Genomic DNA, 25,918 nt, shown 5'->3' with positions numbered 1-25,918 from the left:
TTAAGTGAACTAGATCTTACGGAGCCTGCTCATGTATGACATGATTCGTATCTGATCATAAAAAAATTCTCTTTAAGATTCTCTTTAAGCGAACCAGCCTATCCTCCGTATGGGCTTACGTGATGGTTGGAACAAAGACACATTTGGTTGTGAATTCAAATGTGGCAGATAAATATAAATAAAGGCACAAATCTGCACAGACCAATCAATAGTTCCAGTCACACACTCCCGTAATCCATTTTCTCTTCGGAAAATTCCCTTCAACTATTGATGCCAAATCAAAAATATTGCGGACCCCGTAACTGGAGGTCTATGGCTAACCGATACTGCACACCATCATTTAGCTATTGCAATTCTTTTTCTTATAGCGGGTCACATGTATAGGACCAACTGGGGCATTGGTCATGGTCTAAAAGATATTTTAGAAGCTCATAAAGGTCCATTTACGGGCCAGGGCCATAAAGGCCTATAAGAGATCCTAACAACGTCGTGGCATGCTCAATTATCTCTTAACCTAGCTATGTTCCTAATGGTTAAACTATAAATAAGGGTAAATATCAAAGGTATTGATCATCTTACTCCCGCACAACTTTCTTCCATACACATATTTCTTGTGACAACTCGAAATTTAGAACCTTTCGTGTACTGTAGTGTAACCGACTTGAAACGTTATGTGATTAATTAATTGTCGGCTTAATGAACAATATGTGAACACCCTATGTGATTATATATTATGCTTATGTGTATGCTTGTATGTATGCGACCCGAGACAACAAGGACCCGACTCGAGACCATGTGGTCTCGAGTGAACAGTAACCATTAGGCCGGTTTGGGCCTTTGGCCGGTTGGGCCATTTGGGCCGTAAACCCTCATCCGAAACCCTTTAGGGTGCACCACTTGAACTAGTATATATATATCACCCTAGCTAACCTTGTCATTTTTGATCAACACACACCCACACTCTCACTCTTTCCCTCTCTAAAAACCCTTGAAACCAAACATCACCTTCACCCCCTCATTCTCGGATTTTTGGACTCTTGGATCGGCTCACACACGAAATCGGTTGGAAGATTCACACACTTGGAAACCCATCAACCGGTTAGTGTTTATGATGTTTATTGTGATGTTAGCTCGATATGATGTTTATTGTGTTTGATATTAGTGTTCCATGATGATTCCTAATGTATATGATGTTCTAATGTGTATAATGTTGATAACCGGTTAATATGTCATGATTTCGGATACATATTGCATGATGGGCTATGGTATCTTGTGTTTAAATGTGATTCAGACCACTTAGGTTGATGAACATGAAACCGCTTACATAAGAATTGGATAAATGTCCTAAAAATCGATGTTTTGTGATGAATGAAACCATTTAATAAGTATGTTCAAGTGTGTTGATAGTTATGAGTAGGATGAATGCATAATGTGTTTGAATAAGGGTTGATTGATATGATGAACAACATGAACATGATATGAATACATGAAGAACTAGTTGAATGTGTTATGAAGGTGCTTGAATATTTGAATTCTGCTATGTTTGATCCATTTTAGCTAAATGATAGACAACAAAACATGTTTTAGTGGATGGTACCATATAATGTTGCATGACATTTGAATTTCATTGGATAGTACAACTGTGCAGAATCAGCAACTGTTGGGGAGTCGGAACCCCTGGTTGCGACTCGCAACCACAGCATTACAAGCCGAGACCACCAGTTGCGACACAGGTTGCGAGTCCCGTTGCGACTCGAAAATTTAGCATGATCAGCCGAAACCATGGTTGCGACATAGGTTGCGACTCGCAACCATCCATGATCAACACAAACAGCATAACCCGCAACCATGCTTGCGAGTCCGGTTGCGACTCGAAACCACGCCTATTGGGCTTGCTTAATTATGGGCCTACGTTAATGGGCCGGGCTTATGGGCTTCTGTGTTAACTGTTTAATACGTGTTTTGGGCTTAAGTAGTTGGACTGAACTTATGGGCCAAATGTGCTACTGTTAATTGAAAATACTGTGCACTGTTGTTAAACTGCCATGATAGAACTTGTATGTCGTGATTGCTACTTGTACGTGCACTGCTTGGTTTGAATCTGATATAAATGGTATCTATGTTAGGACATAGTTGACCACTTGCAACTTGATTGACCTTTCTGTGATTTAACTGCCGAGCAAACCAAGGTGAGTTCACACCCTCTACAAAGCATGGGATTCCCTGGGTTGGGAATGGGGTTAAGGAACGTGGGTTCCTCGTCCTCCTTGGGTAGGACAGCAGTGGTTCAGGAATGTGATTCCTCGTCCGGACGGACGGATAACTCGTACTAGACCAAAACTCTATCACGAAGTCCCTCCTTTTTATATCGACTTAATCGCCGGGCCAATGGCGAGCGGGTCATTAGTTAGATAGCGCTATTTAGGTCTGACAAACCTCACACCGTGCCGCAGAGGACGGGCGTGAACTAATGGATCTGGGGCACGTCAATGATGATAGACATTGACAGTTTCAGGGCACATAAACATGACTACAGTCAGCAGTCGATATGGTAACGAGTCTAGTGTACGCATGGGGTAGCCCCCACGGCCGAAATGCCTGATAACTAACATGGGGTAGCCCCCACGGCTGGAATGCCAGAGTAACTGGGAATGAACAAGTCACGTTTTTAAACTATGGGGTAACCCCCACGGCAGGATGCCAGCTAAAGGAAACTGTTTTCGAAACGACTAAAACGAACACCCAACAGTGAACTCACTCAACTAGTTGTTGACTCGTTACTACATGCTTTGCAGGACCATAGGTACTCAGCTGGAGCTTGCATGGAGGAGAGTCGTTGTGGGACATGGATTGCTGTGTGCCATGTTAAACTTGAAACCTTTTGAACTTATGTTTTAACTTTAAGACTTATGCTTCCGCTTACAACTTAAACTTTGTTTTGTTTGAACACCAATCGTATTGGTTAGACTTTTATAACTATTTATATGCTCGTTCAGTATGATTGGTGGCCGGATCCTGGTCAGTCACGCCTCCAAGCGGTGGTACTCCGCAGGTGGGATTTTGGGGGTGTGACAGATTGGTATCAGAGCCATTGGTTATAGTGAACTAGGTTTTAATAAAGGAGAAACGTTTTCGTTAAAACCAGACTATAACCGGTGTAGGGCTCAACGGTCCACAACGACGCTCCACTCCACATGCAAGGCTCGACATTCTAGGTGATATGATATGTGTATATTGCCTACTTGCTAGTTACATAGTACATTGCTCATGGTATGCTTGATTAGTATAACTACTGTTGTTTGAACACGTGCGTGCTTACTCTATCCTACTATCGTACTTTCGCGAACCTCTCTCACTCGTGTTACTCTTGATATGAAGAATCATGTCTGGACGCGTTAACATGACACAAGCCCAGTTGACCGCACTGATCAACGAACGAGTTGCCGCAGCACTCGCAGCTGCATACGCAGGAGGTATATCCTGCAGTCCGAACTTATTCTAGGATCTTTAGGATCCTACTCTCATGAACCAACCTTTGTGTTAAACTCTGTCTTTCTTTCACCTACCTTAGGTCAACATGCTCAGGCACCGGTGTGCACTTTTAAGACCTTTATGGACTGTCGACCCACTACTTTTAGCGGAACTGAAGGAGCAGTAGGTCTCCTCCACTGGTTTGAGAAACTAGAATCTGTGTTCGAAATGTGTGAATGCCCTGAAGCGCGCAGGGTGAAGTATGCTACTGGTACTCTCGAGGGTTTGGCCCTCACGTGGTGGAATGCTCAAGTGCAAATGCTGGGGTTGGTTGCTGCCAACGCCACCCCATGGGAAACTTTCAAGGAAATGATCAGGGAGGAATACTGCAGTCGCGATGACATCCATAAGTTGGAAGACGAGTTCTACAACCTCAAGATGACGGGGTCAGAGATTGAGGCGTATACTAAGAGATCGCATGAGCTTGCCTTGTTGTGTCCTACTATGGTGGACCCTCCGTATAAGCGAATTGAACTCTATCTCAAGGGCTTGGTGCCAGAGATCCAAAGTCATGTGACTTCAGCAAAATTGACTACTATCCAGCAGGTTGTTCAGTTGGCTCACCGTCTCACTGATCAGGCGGTGGAGCAGAACAAGTTACCAAAGCGCATAGGTGCTGCAACTACTTCGGGTACCTCTAGTGACAGCAAACGGAAATGGGATGGAACTTCAAGCAAGGGTTCAACTTCTGTGCAATCTCAGTCTCAGCAAAGAAAGACTGACGACCACAAGAGCCCTAGTCAGCAATCGTCTGGTGGACAAAGTCATGGTGGGTACAAGGGGAATCACCCCAAATGCAATCGCTGCAACCTACACCACAGTGGGCCATGCACCAGGGGCAACTGTCATCGGTGCAACAAGCCTGGTCATGTTGCAAAGGATTGTAGGAGCGCATACCCCGCCAACCAGAATCGTCAGCAACCTCAACAGAACCAGCGACAACAACAGGGTAACAACAAAGGATGCTTTCAGTGTGGAGCTGAAGGCCACTTCAAGAAAGATTGTCCCCAACTGAACCAGAACAACAACAACAACAACAACAATCAGGGGAATGGTAACAATGGGAACCACAACAACAATGGTGCCAGGGGACGAGTGTTCGTGATTGGTCAAGGTGAAGCAAGGAATGATCCCAATGTGGTGACGGGTAAGTTCCTTCTCGACGACTTTTATGTTACAGTTTTATTTGATTCAGGCGCCGATACTAGCTATGTGTCACTAGAAGTTAGTCGAATGCTTAAGCGTATTCCAACCCCCCTGAACACCAAGCACACTGTAGAGCTAGCCAATGGTAAGAGTTTGGAGGCCTCACACGTAGTCAAAGGTTGCCAACTTATTCTCGCTAACCAGACCTTCTCTATTGACCTTATCCCTATCGTCTTGGGTAGTTTCGACGTTGTCATTGGGATGGATTGGTTATCCCAACACCGAGCAGAGATTCTTTGCAACGAGAAGATCGTTCGTATTCCTGGTTTTGGTAATGAACCTCTCCTGATTCGTGGCGACAAGAGAAGTGCTGTTGAGAACATCATCTCTCTTCTTAAAGCCCAGAAGTGCTTACGAAAGGGCCACACTGCAGTTTTGGCTCTCGTTACTGACATCACAGAGAAAGAGAAGAAGCTAGAAGATTTTCCAGTTGTACGTGACTATCCTGAGGTATTCCCTGAGGAATTACCTGGTCTTCCACCCCATCGCCAAGTCGAGTTTCAGATTGAATTAGCTCCTGGAGCTGCGCCTATAGCCCGTGCACCTTATCGTTTAGCTCCATCAGAATTGGAAGAACTCTCCACGCAACTACAAGAACTCTTGGATAAGGGTTTCATTCGTCCTAGCTCATCGCCTTGGGGAGCCCCAGTACTATTCGTGAAGAAGAAGGACGGTACCTTCAGAATGTGTATCGACTATCGTGAACTCAACAAGGTGACTGTGAAGAACCGTTATCCTCTACCGCGCATTGACGACTTGTTCGACCAGTTGCAGGGGTCGAGCTACTATTCAAAGATCGATCTGAGATCGGGATATCACCAGCTGAGAGTTCGAGAAGAGGATGTCTCTAAGACAGCCTTTAGAACTCGATATGGGCACTATGAGTTTTTGGTCATGCCGTTTGGGCTGACGAACGCACCCGCAGTTTTCATGGACTTGATGAACCGAGTGTGCAAGCCTTACCTGGACAAGTTCGTTATAGTCTTCATCGACGACATCCTGATCTATTCTAAGAGTCAGGAGGAACACGAACAGCATCTACGACTTATTTTGGAACTTCTTCGAACAGAACAGCTCTATGCAAAGTTCTCGAAATGCGACTTCTGGCTTCGTGAAGTCCATTTCCTAGGCCACGTGGTAAACAAGGATGGGATTCACGTTGATCCATCCAAGGTAGACTCTATTAAGAACTGGCCTGCACCTCGTACACCAAAGGAAATTCGCCAATTCTTGGGATTGGCAGGTTACTACAGGAGATTCATTAAGGATTTTTCTAAGATCGCGCAGCCTCTCACCTCGCTAACGCAGAAAGGCGTTGTTTATCATTGGGGAAATGCACAAGAGTTAGCTTTTCAGCATCTAAAGGATAGACTTTGTAGTGCACCTATCCTTTCACTGCCAGAGGGCACAGACGATTTTGTGGTTTACTGTGATGCATCAATTCAAGGTCTTGGTTGTGTATTGATGCAACGAGATAAAGTCATAGCCTACGCCTCACGACAACTCAAAGTTCACGAGAAGAACTACACTACACATGATTTGGAGCTGGGAGCTGTTGTTTTCGCACTTAAACTATGGCGGCATTACCTGTACGGAACCAAGTGCGCCATCTACACCGACCACAGGAGCCTAGAGCACATATTCAAGCAGAAGGAACTGAATATGCGGCAACGACGATGGGTCGAGCTACTAAATGACTACGAGTGCTCCATCAGGTATCACCCGGGCAAGGCGAATGTTGTGGCCGACGCCCTAAGTCGAAAGGACACTGCGCCTAAGCGCGTAAGAGCTCTACAACTCACGATCCATTCTAGTCTACCTTCGCAAATACGAGCTGCTCAGATAGAAGCACTGAAACCAGAAAACGTAAGGGCTGAAGCCCTACGCGGGTCAAGGCAACGCCTAGAACAGAAGGAAGACGGTGCTTACTACGTAACAAGACGCATTTGGGTCCCACTCTATGACAACCTACGAGAGCTTGTGATGGATGAAGCACACAAATCTCGCTACTCGGTACACCCTGGTTCAGATAAAATGTACCACGATATTAAAACTACGTATTGGTGGCCTAGCATGAAGGCCCACATAGCAACTTACGTCAGCAAGTGTTTGACTTGTGCCCGAGTCAAGACAGAATACCAGAAACCCTCAGGCCTACTCCAGCAACCAGAAATACCACAATGGAAATGGGAGCAAATTTCCATGGATTTCGTTACTGGCTTACCTAGATCTCAACGCGGAAACGATACTATTTGGGTGATCGTGGATCGACTCACAAAATCCGCACACTTTTTGGCGATTAAGGAGACGGATAAATTCTCCACTTTAGCAGAAATATACCTTAAGGAAGTTGTTTCGAGGCACGGGGTGCCTACCTCTATCATCTCTGATCGAGATGCACGTTTTACTTCGGAACTGTGGCAGGCAATGCACAAGTCCTTTGGCTCACGATTAGATATGAGCACAGCGTATCACCCACAGACGGACGGGCAGTCCGAGCGCACTATCCAGACCTTAGAAGACATGCTTCGTGCATGTGTAATCGACTTTGGCAACAGCTGGGAAAAGCATCTGCCACTCGTGGAATTCTCGTACAATAACAGCTACCACACCAGCATTAAAGCTGCTCCGTTCGAGGCATTGTACGGACGTAAATGCCGGTCACCTCTTTGTTGGGCAGAGGTGGGGGATAGTCAAATCACTGGTCCTGAACATGTGGTAGACACTACTGAGCGGATTGCTCAAATACGACAACGCATGGCGGCCGCTCGAGACCGTCAGAAGGCCTACGCCGATAAGGGCAGGAAACCACTTGAGCTCCAGGTTGGGGAGCGGGTATTACTCAAAGTTTCACCCTGGAAGGGTGTGGTTCGTTTTGGTAAACGAGGCAAACTCAACCCACGATATGTTGGACCATTCGAAATCATTGAGAAAATAGGCAAGGTGGCCTACAGACTGAACTTACCAGCAGAACTCGGTGCAGTTCACAACGTTTTCCATGTGTCGAATCTGAAGAAATGTCTGTCAGATGAGACCCACGTAGTTCCTCTGAAGGAACTCACGATCGATGAACAATTGAAATTCGTCGAGGAACCAGTCGAAATCACGGACCGATATGTTAAGGTCCTCAAGAGCACTAGAATACCTCTCGTTCGAGTTCGTTGGAACTCACGTCGCGGCCCAGAGTTTACTTGGGAGCGCGAAGATCGGATGAAACAAAAGTATCCCCAACTGTTTGCAAACGGTACGACCACTACTGAGGCTGAAGCTACGGAATTTCGGGAGATCAACGGGGGGAGGATGTGACACCCCAGGAAAACCGGGAAAACCATACAACTTAACTAGCTTCCTCAGTGAGTGCCATCAAATTTCGGGACGAAATTTCTTTCAGCTTGGGGATGATGTGACAACTCGAAATTTAGAACCTTTCGTGTACTGTAGTGTAACCGACTTGAAACGTTATGTGATTAATTAATTGTCGGCTTAATGAACAATATGTGAACACCCTATGTGATTATATATTATGCTTATGTGTATGCTTGTATGTATGCGACCCGAGACAACAAGGACCCGACTCGAGACCATGTGGTCTCGAGTGAACAGTAACCATTAGGCCGGTTTGGGCCTTTGGCCGGTTGGGCCATTTGGGCCGTAAACCCTCATCCGAAACCCTTTAGGGTGCACCACTTGAACTAGTATATATATATCACCCTAGCTAACCTTGTCATTTTTTATCAACACACACCCACACTCTCACTCTTTCCCTCTCTAAAAACCCTTGAAACCAAACATCACCTTCACTCCCTCATTCTCGGATTTTTGGACTCTTGGATCGGCTCACACACGAAATCGGTTGGAAGATTCACACACTTGGAAACCCATCAACCGGTTAGTGTTTATGATGTTTATTGTGATGTTAGCTCGATATGATGTTTATTGTGTTTGATATTAGTGTTCCATGATGATTCCTAATGTATATGATGTTCTAATGTGTATAATGTTGATAACCGGTTAATATGTCTTGATTTCGGATACATATTGCATGATGGGCTATGGTATCTTGTGTTTAAATGTGATTCAGACCACTTAGGTTGATGAACATGAAACCGCTTACATAAGAATCGGATAAATGTCCTAAAAATCGATGTTTTGTGATGAATGAAACCATTTAATAAGTATGTTCAAGTGTGTTGATAGTTATGAGTAGGATGAATGCATAATGTGTTTGAATAAGGGTTGATTGATATGATGAACAACATGAACATGATATGAATATATGAAGAACTAGTTGAATGTGTTATGAAGGTGCTTGAATATTTGAATTCTGCTATGTTTGATCCATTTTAGCTAAATGATAGACAACAAAACATGTTTTAGTGGATGGTACCATATAATGTTGCATGACATTTGAATTTCATTGGATAGTACAACTGTGCAGAATCAGCAACTGTTGGGGAGTCGGAACCCCTGGTTGCGACTCGCAACCACAGCATTACAAGCCGAGACCACCAGTTGCGACACAGGTTGCGAGTCCCGTTGCGACTCGAAACCTTAGCATGATCAGCCGAAACCATGGTTGCGACATAGGTTGCGACTCGCAACCATCCATGATCAACACAAACAGCATAACCCGCAACCATGCTTGCGAGTCCGGTTGCGACTCGAAACCACGCCTATTGGGCTTGCTTAATTATGGGCCTACGTTAATGGGCCGGGCTTATGGGCTTCTGTGTTAACTGTTTAATACGTGTTTTGGGCTTAAGTAGTTGGACTGAACTTATGGGCCAAATGTGCTACTGTTAATTGAAAATACTGTGCACTGTTGTTAAACTGCCATGATAGAACTTGTATGCCGTGATTGCTACTTGTACGTGCACTGCTTGGTTTGAATCTGATATAAATGGTATCTATGTTAGGACATAGTTGACCACTTGCAACTTGATTGACCTTTCTGTGATTTAACTGCCGAGCAAACCAAGGTGAGTTCACACCCTCTACAAAGCATGGGATTCCCTGGGTTGGGAATGGGGTTAAGGAACGTGGGTTCCTCGTCCTCCTTGGGTAGGACAGCAGTGGTTCAGGAATGTGATTCCTCGTCCGGACGGACGGATAACTCGTACTAGACCAAAACTCTATCACGAAGTCCCTCCTTTTTATATCGACTTAATCGCCGGGCCAATGGCGAGCGGGTCATTAGTTAGATAGCGCTATTTAGGTCTGACAAACCTCACACCGTGCCACAGAGGACGGGCGTGAACTAATGGATCTGGGACACGTCAATGATGATAGACATTGACAGTTTCAGGGCACATAAACATGACTACAGTCAGCAGTCGATATGGTAACGAGTCTAGTGTACGCATGGGGTAGCCCCCACGGCCGAAATGCCTGATAACTAACATGGGGTAGCCCCCACGGCTGGAATGCCAGAGTAACTGGGAATGAACAAGTCACGTTTTTAAACTATGGGGTAACCCCCACGGCAGGATGCCAGCTAAAGGAAACTGTTTTCGAAACGACTAAAACGAACACCCAACAGTGAACTCACTCAACTAGTTGTTGACTCGTTACTACATGCTTTGCAGGACCATAGGTACTCAGCTGGAGCTTGCATGGAGGAGAGTCGTTGTGGGACATGGATTGCTGTGTGCCATGTTAAACTTGAAACCTTTTGAACTTATGTTTTAACTTTAAGACTTATGCTTCCGCTTACAACTTAAACTTTGTTTTGTTTGAACACCAATCGTATTGGTTAGACTTTTATAACTATTTATATGCTCGTTCAGTATGATTGGTGGCCGGATCCTGGTCAGTCACGCCTCCAAGCGGTGGTACTCCGCAGGTGGGATTTTGGGGGTGTGACATTTCTTTACTCCCAAAACCGAGACTTATTCTCACACCGGAGGGTGGTTACAGGAATAACCTCATTCCTGTAACGAGTCTTAACGGTGTTCTGTTTTGCAGTTAGGTTGTTCGGATCGTCAAGTGTTGAAGTCCTCGTTGGATACTACCGTGAAGGTTAGTGTTTCTTCAAACATATATTTATATTAATTTATTTATGATTAATGCTTATTAAAAGTCATGTTTAGAAACTCAAGCTTGAATGAAACGATACGAAGTTGAGTACTGATTTGAAACCTGAGCTTGCATCTAGATGCTTAGTGTTATAGTCTGTTTTTTGGTCATTGGTACTACAAACACATTGTTAAATCAATGTGCTGGATACATAAGGTATATGAAGTAGGTTCAATAATTACGTTGGTTGTGTTAGAGGTTTAACAACCAGACTGTTTATTTAGGAGGTTTACCAGTCAAATAGTTTTTCAAGTACTGATGACATTATTGAAAGTAAATCTGCAGCTCGATAAGAACGTATTGAAAGTCGTTCTGTGTTGGGTTTTTGCCCTATGTTTCTTTTATTTTTATTCTTGATTACTATTCCGATTATGTTCATTGCGATGTTTAAGTATGTAATGATTTTGTAACATCTTTGGTTTTTTGCTATTAATCTGAAAATATATGTGTGATTGATGAATAGATGCTACTTAATCGATTACTTTTTGTATATGAAATATGATGCGGTATTCTTTTATTTATAGATTTTTAAAAAAATTTAAGATTAAAATAATGGATGTGCTAATATTATTCTTTCACAACAGGTTAAAGGAAAAGGAAAAGCTAAAGTTTTTGCTGACATATCCGAGATAGTCGAGAATTTGAAGAAAGAATGCAAAGGCCGACAATGTAGTAAAAAATCTGAATCGATTCCGTATCGTCCGTCTGCTGATTACGTCAAGGTATTAAGTATTTAATGTATTATTATGAATTTCACTAATATCCGTTTTTTATTGTCATTGTCTGGTTAGTCATATTCATAAGGTTTGATAGAAATTTGATAATTCTTGGTGAATAACATGTTTAAAATTCAAATTGGAGAATCTTTCATAATTTATTTTTTGGTGGTCAAGTTGAATATGTTGAGATTCATTTTCAAGTAGAATGAAACGAGTCTTAATTTAGTAAAAAGTGAATAGGTTTAGATTCAATGGTCTAAATGGTTTATAAGTCATACAAAGTCTAGATAGTATGCATAAAATTCTTTAAGTGATTTTTTATTAAAAGATTTCATATTATTGATTATTAGTTAATATAAAATTGTTTCCCTAATATCATAGTCTATACATACATTAACATTAACAATAAAATTGAATTTAAGCCAAAGCAGTGTGTTAGTCAATTTCATAAATATTCTTTACACAAGAAAACTTTAATTGTACAATATATACTATATTTGCTGTTAACCACCTCTTTATATTTTTTTCATAAACAAGGGAAAGAAACGGTTAAAGGATATTCAAAAAGTGAAGCATCGTAAGAAGATTACAAGGAATGCACGCAAAGTTTCTGGTGTTGGCATGGATCCTGAATTCTTCAACTTTAGTCGTAAAGGAGACTATAGGCTGGTATGTTTTTTTTACATGATTTACCATCATATTTATTTCATTTTTTCTATTGACTTATATTTGTTTTTCTTTAAACGCATTTAGCGTCTTCCTACTGAAGTTGTAGACAGAGCAGGCCTGCCTGTCTGATAACTTGCAACCTTTATATGTTCAAAACATGGCTGGGGATGTGGAGGTTTATGAAACAAAGACGGAGTTAAACGGTGGTGCATTACGTTAAGCCGTTGATGGTTGGATGAAGTTCATGGCAGATAACCAGTTGGAGTTTGGGCATATGTTGCACTTTACTTATGTAACATCCTAGAAGAAGATTGTGTTGAATGATGTAACCTCAATCTAAGCAAGTTTGGTATGCATTTTGTTTATGACAGTTATGGTTTGGTAAGTTGTTGGATAGTATATTTGATATGTACATTATGGATGTTGGGTTGATGGACATGAAAACTTTGCTTACTTTATTATGGTTTAGTTTATGTTTATGTTTTTTAATGGTACAAATAACTTAGTTAAATATATGGTTGAATGGTGTTACTGTTTGATGTTATTATCATTGTCTTTATATATGTTTACAATAGTTTATCAAGTGCTTTTGTTTTTGTCATATGGCTATTTTTAACTTCCGGCTAGGTTAACGTTTTCTTATGTTTATAATGTTACGTTCTTCATTTATACAATAGTTAGATGATATTCTTTTGTATAAATTAGGTATCGATTCTTCTATCCATTCACAATCTTCATATTTTTGCAATAAAATTTTGTTATTTTATTGGAAAGATGTGATCACTCTTAAGTAGTTTTGTAACCATTGACAATATTCATATGTAGTATACAAGGAAGTTTTTTCCGGGATTGAATAATTTTCTGTTTGTTTCTTCCAATGTATGCGTTTGTACAGAATATTTCATTTCAAAGTAAATAATATTGTTTTGGTTGAAGCCCGCGTATATTGAGAACAAAATTAACATGTGATCCCAAAAGAAGACAGTGTTGCACCTTCTGTATATTGAGAACATCCTAGACAAGATTTAAGTGAATCCCATAAAAGCGTAAATAAGTCAACAATTCTGCTGGTAAAATTAAGCATTATCTCTGAATTTACTAAAGAAAAAGGACTTCTGTAGATATGGAATAAAGCAAAGAACAAAGAGTACAAATCATCCCGACCTTTAGAAAACTGATTCTAGCTTCACTAATACCCTTCACAAATTAACCTTGAAAGTGAGGACAGGTTCAGTTGTTAAAAAGTGGGACGGTGAGAGTAAGAAAAAAAAAATGTCATCTAAAGACATGAACAACTTATAAAAGAATATAAAAATTGACTGCAAATTGGAGGGGTGCGCCAGGCCAAGGCAGTAGTGCAACACCAAGGCGACGCTTAAAGACCCCAATAGCAAGCTATTGTGACGGGTCTTTCCCCAGAAAAAATAAGATTAATATCGAGTGGGCCGATGGCTCACATATCAGATATTAAACTAGATATTAAACTGATAAGAACAGATACTACACTTGATCTTAGCCAAAAGGCCGAGAAAGTTATGCTTATAAGAACAGTACATCCCAATCATGATTCTAACTTGTTATATACTCATTTGAATTCAAAAGGATTGTATTGTAAGAATATTCTGCATGTTGAGGAGAATTGATTACAAGATAAGCAAAATCCATTACAAGAATTGATTAATAGCCTGCCAAACTCAACAATGGTATGGAAACAGAAGACTAAAACTGCAGGGCAACCATGCTCCGGAAACAATAAATAAGAATAACCTGGTTTACATATATGCCAGAACAATCAGGTCCTTGAATGAGATGAATATTTTCAGTAAAATTATTAGCATGATGTTGTAAGCAATCTCATAAGGCGGGTAAACCAAGAAACAATAAATAAGGCTGAAAGTCCATATATTTCATGATCCACAATCTTTGTAGAACTAGGAATAAATGTGTCACAGAACAGACTACATGTTACTTACTGCCTAGTTAAACATATGTTGAATAGTTGAGGAAATGACTAGAACTTGCTAAAAACAACATCCAAAATGTGTTTCAACCAAAATATGGAGTTCAGAAACAATTGAGTATGATATGTTGAGTGTGATTAGAAACAAATGAAGGTAAATCCTTGCAGTTTGAGCATCAAACGGGTCAACTGGTTAAAAATTGAGATAAGAGAAAAATGAAAAGATACAGCTAAAAAGAAGCGAGAAGACGTTACGTCAGTTATCTGGCTTGTGCTCATACCATTCAACAAGAAAAGCTAAGTTTTCCTTAGTTGTCATATATGTGGAAGTGGTTGCAAATTACTATGAGTTTGGTCAAAAACTTGCCAAAAACACCCATTTTTAATGTCATGTGGGTGATTATTGATCACTAACTGAAAGTTATCATTTTTTGCTAATCAGATAGTCATAGTCATCGGATAGAAATGACAAGTATTTATTTAAAAGAAACTGTAGCAAGGCACGGTGAACTAGATCACTCATTCCACCGGTTCCTCACATCTGTTTACAAATCAATTCACAAAAATATGGTAAAGTGATATGGACTTATTCTAATACGTGGGATTTCAAGATAAATGTCTCCTGAAAGGGACGGGCGTATCTATTCACTGTTCTCACATACTTTGTGTAGCATTACAAGGATCTTTTATGTTCATCATCTTCAATTCCAACACTTGAAAAACAATAACTCAAAGCTTGTTTCAAATGATAGCAGTCCACTCAAACTCATTTTAATAACATTTTAAAAAATAGCAGACTGCCAACCTCAAACTTCATATGAAATTTACAGAAAGCATTATAACAAAAAGGTAAGAAAATATAAACTATGGTTTGGAGGGGTGCGCCAGGCCAAGGCAATAGTGCAACACCAAGGCGACGCTCAAAGACCCCAATGGCAAGCTATTGTGATGGGTCTTTCCCCATAAAAAATAAGATTAATATCGAGTGGGCCGATGACCCACATATCAGATATTAAACTGATAAAAACAGATACTACACTTGATCTTAGCCAAAAGGCCGAGAAAGGTATGCTTCCTACCCTCTTGGGGCGCTGTTTATGTAGGCAGTCCCTTCATATTTGTTTTCTTCACTCAGCCAATGTGGGACTACCAGTTACATTTGCCCTTTGTAAATGTGTATTAATTTACTGAGACTTAATCAACACTGCATTATAAAGGCACCTTAACAAAGTTTCAAACTTAATCTTGTGTTATTGTATGAAGAAGTTTAAGCGGGATGCATACACAATTAGTTTATTTTGCTAGGAAGTCCAAATTAGTTTATTTGCTTTAATCAATGTTCTAAGAACCCTTATCTACCTGACTAATTCCAGCTACATTGAGCTTAAACTGATACCTCTATTAATTATTAGTAAGTGCATCCAAATCATGACTCTTAACTTATATCCGTTGGCTAGATAAATATTTGAAAGGATTGTAAGACAAAAAACTGCAGGGTTACCATGCTCAGGAAAATATTTCCGTACCTTCTCAACAATATTTACAATGAAATAGTTAGCATGCTCCTAAACATTTTCAGAAAATCCTGTATTAAATATTTTGTTGGCATGCAGAAGTGCAGAATGCCTTTACAGGATTAAAGCATATACGATTATATAAAACATCAGGAACAAAACCAAAGTGAAGGAAATATTTTAAGTGAAGCTTTTAAAGGATGAAACAAAGAGCAAAGATAACCTTCAGAAAGACAGTCCAATCACCAAGGGTTCATACTGAACTTGGGGAGTTGAATTCCTTCCATGACAAAGAAATGAAAATGATGGAGAGAAAATTACATGATAAAGATATCAAAGATTCTTAAAAGGGGAAATTACAAAAAAGGCAGTTGACCAAAACTATTTTCAGTTTTGTCAACCTCATGCGTCCTTGGAGGGACTCATCATGCCTTGGATGCGTCCATATGCAGGCACTTTAAACACTCAATAAAAAATGAGTCCTTCCAAGGACGCATGAGGTTGACAAAACTGAAAATAGTTTTGGTCAACTGCCATTTTTGTAATTTCCCCTTCTTAAAACTGCAGATGGCATTGCACCCAAGAAAACTAATTTGTGATCCAAAAAGAAGATGGTATTGCACCTTCTGGCTTTTGCACATACTAGAGAGATTATGTAAAGTTCTTTAGATGAAACAAAAAAATGATATATGAACACTTTAATAGATATAGATATGGAAACTGATTGATGAACACTTAACTATGGTTTGGAGGGGTGCGCCAACCCAAGGTAGTAGTGCAACAACAAGGCAACACTTAAAAGCCCCAATAGCAAGCTATTGTGATGGGCTTTTCCCCATAAAAAATAAGATTAATATCAAGTGGGCCGATGACCCACATATCAGATATTAAACTAAACTGATAAGAACAGATACTACACTTGATCTTAGCCAAAAGGCCGAGAAAGGTATGCTTTTCCTCTTTTCTTGGACTGCTGTTTATGTTTGCTGTCTCTTCATATATGTATAGTTCACTCAGCCGATGTGGGATAATGAGTTACTTTTGCCCTTTGTAGATGTTGATTATTTTCTTATAAAACCAGCCTTGCAAGTATTCATCAAATGATCGATTAACACTTTCTATCAAGACACCCTAACAAAGTTTCAAATAAAATATTATGTTTAAGTGGGATGCATACACAAATCACACCTGCCAAGTGAGCTTAATATTATGCTAGGAAAACCGAATTAGTTTTTGTGCTTTGATGTTCTAAGAGCCTTTATCTACCTGACTAATTCCAGTTATGTTTAGCTTAAACTGATAACCTCTATTAGTGAGTCATCCCAATCATGATTCTAAGGCCCTTCGGGTAATTCTTTAGTATTTTTCCCATTTTACATCCAATTATTTATGTTTTAATTTAATGAGTGACAGTAAGACGCAAGAGGAACGATCAAACAATCAAGCAACTAAAAATGTCCCATGGCTTACGAGTAAGTTACTTGTCGAATTTTTTTATTTTTATATCATAACTTCCATCACGAGTGGAATCTTTGTTTATGTTTTTTTTATTATTTACTAACCCTTTATAACAGAGGTATAATAGAGCAAAATGTATTCAAAATTTGAGATGGGCCATCAAACTTGATATCCCTAATGCAACTAAAGAGAAACTTATAAGCTTAGAGAATGAATATTTTGGAAACGTGGCAGCTCAGGTGTTTCTCTAGACATTCCATATTTACACATTTTCATTCCGTTTTTGTTTCTAGCTTATATAAATTATTAAACCCCATTAAGTCTAACCGCCAGGCGTCAGTGAAATCGATATCCACCGTTAGATCTTGCTGAGATGAAATCCGAGCTGTTTAAACTCACAAAAAAAAAGAACGTTGTGGTGGCAGTTATTTGCGGTTTTCTCTGCTGGTGGTTTGTTCCACCTTTTTCTCCCCATGATCTCCACCAGAAGTTTTTAGAATTCAGTTACTGTAATTTGAGTGCAGTTTATCAAAACCACCCCAGGGATGCTAACCACCTCCTCTGCGAACTCCTATAATTGTATAATTGGAGAATATCACACGGATCTCCCGTTTGTTTTCAACCTTCAACTGCACTATTGTTCCAGACATCCATAGAACTCGATTGTCACTGGTTCCGCCCAATTAGGGTTTCTCCAAATGCATCGGCCTTTCACCCTAAACAAGCCATGCATTCCTTCACTCTCTATCATCCTAAGCTGAGGTTCGAGGAGGTTACGAAGATGAAAAACATCGCGTCCGAATACTGATAATTGTCTTCCTCACCGTCAAGGGCACCAATTGATGCCGGCGAAGGGGTGTGCACCAATGTGGATTGATTCTGTACATTTAATTGGAAATTATGTTTTCTTTAAAAAAAGTCATACAATTCTTCTACTTGAGTCATGCATTTTGGCGTTCAATAATCTATACATTTCCTTTGCAATTCTGTTTTTTAAGTTATTTTTTTACAATCACGGCAAACTATTCTTTAAGGAATACATGAAGAAGCTAAAAAATATGACCATAGAGGTATGGTGTGATGTGAATTCCATTAGTTAGGTGAGGTACTTGTAAGTTAAATCTCATGAATATATTTTAAGTGAACTCTAGATTCATATCTCTGTGTATTGCTTACATGGAACTGGTGTTGATCCAATTGCACAGATGACAAAAACAACAATAACATCCATCAAACAATGCATCCAACAACCAGACAACCAAGCAAAGCAACTATAAATGAATACATGTTCGCCAGACAACCAGTTTCAAGCATACCTAACACAAGTTGGAGATATGTATGAACCACAAAAGGAACAACTTCTACATAAACATATGTCTAAAAAGTGATCTGCAAAACAAATTAACTACCCCTATAGAAACAGAAATGCAATCTCCCAGACATTTTTCGATCTTCCTAGTTATGATCATAAACAGAAATGCAATCTTCACTTTACCAAAGTAAACATCGCCATTTGACTTTATCTCCTTTGTCATTCTGAAACAATGAGGAATACACAACAAACACCATCAGATTCTCTAATAGAATTTGAGTGCACTCATGCATGATACACCTTGCTTTCTTTATTGAAGAACATCTTACAAATTACTTTAAACACTATTTCAATATTTACAACTCATCATACCATTTTCGTCAGGTGGTTTAAATGTGTCAACTCAATATCAGGTCATAAGATAGAAAAATACCATATAACATATATTCAAGTTTATGGGTCAAGTTATTCTACAAAGGCTCCTAATTGTAAGAAGGATTTATAGAGTGACAAGTGTCCAATAACCTAAAATTAAACCCACTACATCTATCGTGATACATAATCTTATCTTCAAAATATATTGTTTGACTGCAAAAGTAAAAAATGGGATTCAAGTTCAGGAACCAAGTAGCCCCGGTGCAGGGGCGAAGTACAGAAGGGGTGGGGAGGGGCGCCCAACCCCCCGAACTTTTTGCTTAGTAGTGTTATATATGTAGTTTTCGTATAGAAATTTTTGGATATATACGTTTTCAACCCCCGGTTCTATAGAATGTTTTTGGTATATACGTTTTCGACCCTCCCGTCATTCGGGTCAAGCTTCGCCACTGCCCTGGTGCAAGGCCATTTAGAATCACAATTGATCATTATATTCACTTTCACCTCTAACTTAAATATACAACTAACTGATTGATTATTATATTTATGTTGAAGCTTATAAGTTGCTAACATCACAACATCTTTGTAAATACCCTTATTTTGCCTACTACAACTTATCAATTATCAAACAATTTTGTTGATGTGACTACAACTTACAGTTCATAAAACAATGCATCCAAAAACACAAGTGGCACTATAACTTCACCATAGGTATTCTATGAAATTTGGATGGGATAGTTGTGAGGTATTCTTTGAATTGCAGTGTTGTCACGTACAGTGATCACATGGAGCATGATTGACAAATTATATAAGTAAAAAAAAAAAGTTTTTCTACGTTTTCATCTTTTAGAGGCACTCTTTGATGTCTCATTAATACATCTGCCGAAATTTATAATTTTTGTTCCCAAAATTGATAAACAATCAAGATATTTCATTATAGATAATGTGCCTTTTAAATTAAGAGATTGATTATATCAAGCAACTAAGTTAAACAACGTTACGTTGGCGGAGTTTATTACTCGAGGGGTATGGTGCATTCGGCATCTTGTCGCGCAAGATTGCATAACTAGCCATTTCAACAATATCACTGGAATTCAAATAAAAAATATTGAAACTTTAGTTCTTGTAAGAGTAAGACCACAAAACTTTAGTTGAGCAGATTGAAATTTGATAAGTTATTTCGGAAGGGAGCATTCTTTTTGGGATAGAAAGGTGAACACTTATTTTGGCACCAACTACCAAGGGAGTATTCTGCTGATTTTTACCCCTAATCCTTTCGATTTCCTTTCTATTTTATTTTATTTTCTTTTAAAAAAAACTGAAAGTTAAATGTGACTTTTTCTTTTAAAAAGCGATCTTTGACTTTGGTAAACTCAAAATTCCCCCATAAAATCAATTTTGCCGCCTTAATCGTCTGTAAGCTTTCACATCAAAATCTTTCAACATACATTTCAAAATGAGATCACAAGAAGTCATCTTTCTTGATTTCAACATCACCATAATACCATTTTCATAATAACATCTTTCAATATACAACAACGAACAGCTATTTCTTCCTAACAAGAACTTCATATCCAATTCTTTAGAACAAAGAAGCCAATCAACCACCAATTAGGACTTATTTCACTCACATTGGACTCTTTTTTTCTTCAAACTTGAACACGGAATCTGTGGATCGTAAAGTCGATCACCGTAGCTTATCTTTGTTTTTCTGTTTTTTGAAATCATACCATCGGGCTTTTTGTTCTTCAGACGTATCATTCGCGGCACAAAAGTTTCGTCACACATCAATGCCTTCTTTTAACCAGTCACATGCTTACTTGTTTCCTTCACATGCGTGCCTTCTCCTTGGTCTGTCACAGATTTAATCTCCTCATCACGGTTGTCTCACACAACGAGGTTTTTTTTTTATCATTGATTGCTTCCCTCACGGAGTCTTCACTTTTACTTAATCTAGTCCACTCACTGGATTATTTATTGTACCTTGCACAGGTTATCCTCCTCCCCGCATCACACGGTTTTTCTGCTTTGATCGTTTCACACGACCAAATTTCCCATTTTACTTTTCTTCTTCGTCTAGGCACATTAGAAGTGCCGGTTCATCATCTTTTATTTCGACCAAGAGTGTCTCATTTTCCTTGGTTTTCTTGGTTGGGCATTCGTAGGCATAGTGCCCAAGTTTCTCACATCTGTAGCTGTGATTTTTGACTTAACTCTCATAGCCAGTATTTCTTGCTTGCTATCATCCCTTTGTGGTTTGTCGGTTCCTTCCGACTCGTAAGAGGTGTGTCCTTCACCCCTATGTTGATAATTGCCTCTCCCTCGGCCTCGTGATGGACGGAATCTCCCTCGTCCGCAAATTCCAACATGTTGTCCTTAACCCACATACAAGAGTTCTTCTAGATTGTTCACGAAGCTTTCTTTTTTCTTCAACTTTAACATTTTTTCATAAGTTTTTAATCTACCAATAGCTTCGTCTAGAGTCGTCGTGTCTAGATACAATGTTGTTTATCTTTGCAGAGAATGAATCTATAGTATGGTCTTTTTTCATCTGTAACAACTCGAACTCTGACATGAGTGTGTGCAAACGCGCCTTTTGCATTCGGTTTACACCAACATGTCTCGTCTTCAATGTGTTCCATATCTCTTTTGCTTTTTTGAAATTTGCCAAGTGCAAAACCATATCTTCCGGTATCGCCTGGAACAAATATGCAATCGTCGCTTTGTCTTTTTTCACATTCTATTGCGTTGCTTTTGTGTGTTCTATCATCTCCGAGAGTCCATTTGCTTCTAGTATGGTTTTGATGTGTATTGCCCATACCGTATAAATGGTAGGTTTTAAAATTGGACATTGTAGTGAGTTAGAGATCCCACATCCTTTTGAACTATAATTTGTTGTCTTGGACCGCTCGGTGTATCAGACATGTTTCCGAACGATTTTGACATTCACAAAATTTGCAAACAAACAACCTTACTTTCTTGTTTCTTATAATTTCCTGACCACCAATATGACCAATTGTACCGGTAAAATCCAATTCCCTTGAATTCAATAAACTTTCAAATGTTAACCCGCGAATAACCACAACGCGTAATAACCGAATTCCTGACTATCAAATTCGCACCATAACTCTTAAATCAAAACCTAGATTTCTAACCCTGGTTCGATAACTTTGAACCGAAAAAACTAATACTTGCGAATTGAAAATTAGAATGATGAAACCTGATCGCGAAAGACTTCCTGTGATTCGTTGCCTTGCGATTCCCAATGCTTAGAGCCTGGTGCTCTGATACCAATTGTTGGCCCCAATCGATCTTAGATCTCTAGAACATGAATCGAATATTACAAAATGAAATTAAATATAACTTGAATCTCTGAATACATGTATGTTTTACAGTTGAAATCTAAAGCCCTATTTATAAGTAACTAAAAGGTGCGATTGTAGAGACGTGTCTCTTCACGAACGGGTGCATCTCTTGATCTTGTGGATGTGATTGTAGTTGAAGAGGTGCGTTCCTTTCTTTTCCTTTGAAGCCGTCGATCAAAGGGTGTCTCCAAGGGACACATCGATTCCTTTAGGGAGTTGGTTATAAACTTCTGTTTTGTCACATCTAGTCCCTGTACTTCATAACTACCCCAATATTATCTTTATACTATATACAACAAAACCCTTGAACTTTAGGATGTGTAGGGATTAATGATTTCAGTAACAAGGCATTTTCTTTGATTTTTCTGGATCTTCAAACATTCGATTCATCACTAGTAAGATTCACGGGATGTACGTCTTATCTGTGGCATAGATTGGTGCAGCGACATCAGGCGACTACGGCTGAGGGGTGCGAACATCGGGCAACGACGGCTGAGGGGTGGGGACATCAGGCGATGGCGGCTAAGGGGCGGGGAAATCAACAACCGTTGCGGTTAAGCGATGGAGATTGATCTCACCACCGCTGATGGAGTTTGTACTGCTGTCGAAGGTGGTGGGAGAGTTTTTGTTTTTCGCCATTTGAATTTGAGTATCTTTTTTTATTCGAATTTTGGGTTAACGTGGATTTGACACATGCCAATATTTATAGAGAGGGATTAAGATCAAATAAAAAAACAATACAGATAAAAAAATGTAACACCCCAAATTTCATATGTTATATTACAACGCTATATGTATAATGTCTTAATGGAAAAATGGTAATTATAGACTTTTATCGTAATAAAAGTCGGTTATATGCTAGTAAGTTTAATTGTTTACTATGAACTAAGTTAACTAAGAGAAGGGTAATCTAGTTAATACTTGAATGTCAAAGTGACATGTTCTAAAAGGTTAGGGGCTGAAAATGAAAATTTTGAATGAGGTGCTATAACAAAAATCAAAGTGCAGAACATGGTATGTTTGTGTGTGTCCAGACATATGAGAAAGAGAAAAGAGAGTTTTCAAACAACCAAGAATACAGAAATTAGAGGTGAGATTCAGCTCAAACCTCGTGCATGGATGAAGAATTTGCTTCATCAAGTCCTAACAAACACATGGTATGTTGTAGAATATAATTTAATGATTTATATGAAGTGGGTTTGTGATTCAATCCTGAAATTTGTTGAAACTGACCATGGATATGTGTTAGAATGACCAAATAGAACTTGTTTTATGTATGATATCAAATAATTTGATGTTTGAAGGTGAAACCCACTTGGGTTAGTGAAAATGGCGACATGGGTATAACACCCATGTCCAATCCTTGTTCAAAATTTGATGTAGTATGTTGTATGTGATGAATACTTGTTATATAGGTTGAGTATGGTATGGAATTTGGTTGATTTTAGTTGTATTTGATTGGTGAAGGCAAGAAGTAGGAAGATGAGCATAAGATGCTTGTACAATGTGCTTAGAAAGTAGTACGCACGCCAAGTGTTTGTTGAAATGCCTAGGTGAGATTAATAGATGAAATGGTATGCAAATGATGGATGAAAGTGTATAATGTGTAGAGGTGATGTAATTGGGTGATAATTAAACATGAGAAATATGTTTTGAATGGAATACATGTAGGATTTTGGTTAATTATATGATTTGGTAAAAAGTATGCATTAGAAGTTGTACTCTATGCTTGGGTAATATGATGCACATTATGTGTTGATTTACTTATGTTTAGATGAAATCAAATGTGATTTGGTGTTAATTGTGCAGAAACTGCGTATATTAGTAAGGAGTAAGGTTGGGAAGCTATGTGTGTTAACTAAGCTTGGACAAGGTTGTTAATTGTAAAAATCATGATATTACTAGTATGGAAGAAATTGATTATGTTTTGTGTGCATACAACTAGATGATTATGCAGTTATATGTGTATTGCTATATGAGTATGAAATGTGTATGATGTCCGTAGTATAATCTATTAATGTTGAGAATGTATGAGCTTAAGTAGATAATTCATATAATGGACAGTTGACTTTCTAAAAGTTAACTGTGCATAAATAGCATAGTAAGGCATTTGGCCACAAATGTAATGTTAGGGAAATCGCAAGGCACATGCTATATCAATAAATGTTATAAGTGACAATATAAAGAATTATATGGAATGCAAAGATGTGATTGTTATCTTATGCATTGTGTGGTTGGTATTGACTAGTAAAGGTCAATATAGAATATGAATGTAATTTAGAATGTGCGTGTATGCCAATAATGCGGTAACCATAATGACATAAAAGTAAAGGATCATGTCAAGGTGGGTGGAAGCGTGGAAGGCTAACGGGAAAGATGCGAGGAAGCAAGTACGAAACGGACGCTTAAGGTAAGTGATTTCCGGAATCACTTCCTATATATAAATGAAGTTTGGTATGTTGTATATAGGGAACCATGTAAGAAGTTACGGGTAAGGGTAAGTACCAAGGTAAGTTCATATGAACTTTGTCTATCCTTAATGTAAATTAAGATGATAGTCTCATCATGTTAACAGAATGTTCATCATATTAATGGAATGTTCATCATGTTATTGGAGTGTTCATTATGTTACTAAAATGTTTATCATGTAAATGGAATGTTCATCATGTTACGGGAATGTTCATCATGTTAATGGAATGTTCATCATGTTACTGAAATGTTCATCATGTTAATGGAATGTTCATCATGTTACTGAAATGTTCATCATGTTAATGCAATGTTCATCATGTTACTGAAATGTTCATCATGTTACTGAAATGTTCATCATGTTAATGGAATTTTCATCATGTTACTGAAATGTTTATCATGTTAATGTAATGTTCGTCATGTTACATGTTACTGGAATGTTCATCATGTTATTGAAATGTTCATCATGTTACTGAAATGTTCATCATGTTACCGGAATGTTCATCATGTTAATGGAATATTCATCATGTTAATGGAATGTTCATCATGTTTGTTGGAAGTTAGTCGGTTATGTTTATTTGTAATTGCATTGATTTGTGTAGATATGTTTGTAGGTAAGGCTCAATTTACGAATAAGTGAATGTGACTTGTATGTATGTAGATATGGAACTGTAGCGTGTGTAAGTGTCGCAACCCCCGCCCCTTAACAAACCCGAGAACGGACGGCCACAGCCAGTTTGGGTGGTATCTTGTGTTTATCCATTTTGGTAGCGGAATTTACATCAGGACCGTAGTTAGGAAATATTTTATCAGAGTAAAATACCACGCTTTTATAATATTAAACACATGGGAAAAACCCAAGTTTCAAGTACACACATTTTCATAGGGATAAACCCTATTTGTTTTAATAGAAACATCTATTTATTTTAGGTAACTTTATTGCCACTTTTCCAAGCCTTCAGTGCTGTCCAGCTGGCTTCTATTTGGCTTTCACATTTTGTTACCTGAAACGCGTTTAAAAACATTTTGTCAGTGGGAAATACTGGTGAGTGAATCCCAGTTTAATCAAGTTTAAGTAAAAACCATTGTATAGTATTGAGGGCATTCACGCAATTACATTTGTTTCCAAGTCATACCAATTACAACCCACGGTACTGTCAACCCGACTTGTGGAAATGTTACTCCTTGCAAGGCAGTAACAAATTTTGTATACAAAACCCCAACATACCGATGATAATTGTATCCTTACAAATACTAATAACTGTTTA

The 25,918-nt window shown here is 38.9% G+C and overlaps 2 non-coding genes and 1 pseudogene across 2 annotated transcripts; all 3 read right to left on the bottom strand.

The window, feature by feature from the left end:
• Nucleotides 1–13,529: 13,529 nt before the first annotated feature.
• Nucleotides 13,530–13,737, bottom strand: LOC118490757 (annotated as a pseudogene).
• Nucleotides 13,738–15,034: 1,297 nt separating this feature from the next.
• LOC118490752 lies at nucleotides 15,035–15,230 on the bottom strand. The gene has a single exon (XR_004890001.1). It is a non-coding gene; the product is annotated as a U2 spliceosomal RNA (small nuclear RNA).
• Nucleotides 15,231–16,423: 1,193 nt separating this feature from the next.
• On the bottom strand, nucleotides 16,424–16,624 carry LOC118490759. The gene has a single exon (XR_004890007.1). It is a non-coding gene; the product is annotated as a U2 spliceosomal RNA (small nuclear RNA).
• Between the last annotated feature and the right edge of the window lie 9,294 nt (nucleotides 16,625–25,918).

The sequence above is a fragment of the Helianthus annuus genome, chromosome 3 (assembly GCF_002127325.2).
Source record: "Helianthus annuus cultivar XRQ/B chromosome 3, HanXRQr2.0-SUNRISE, whole genome shotgun sequence".
Taxonomy (NCBI): domain Eukaryota; kingdom Viridiplantae; phylum Streptophyta; class Magnoliopsida; order Asterales; family Asteraceae; genus Helianthus; species Helianthus annuus.
Note: the sequence above shows the minus strand (reverse complement) of the source record. Positions and strands in the feature narration are given on the sequence as shown.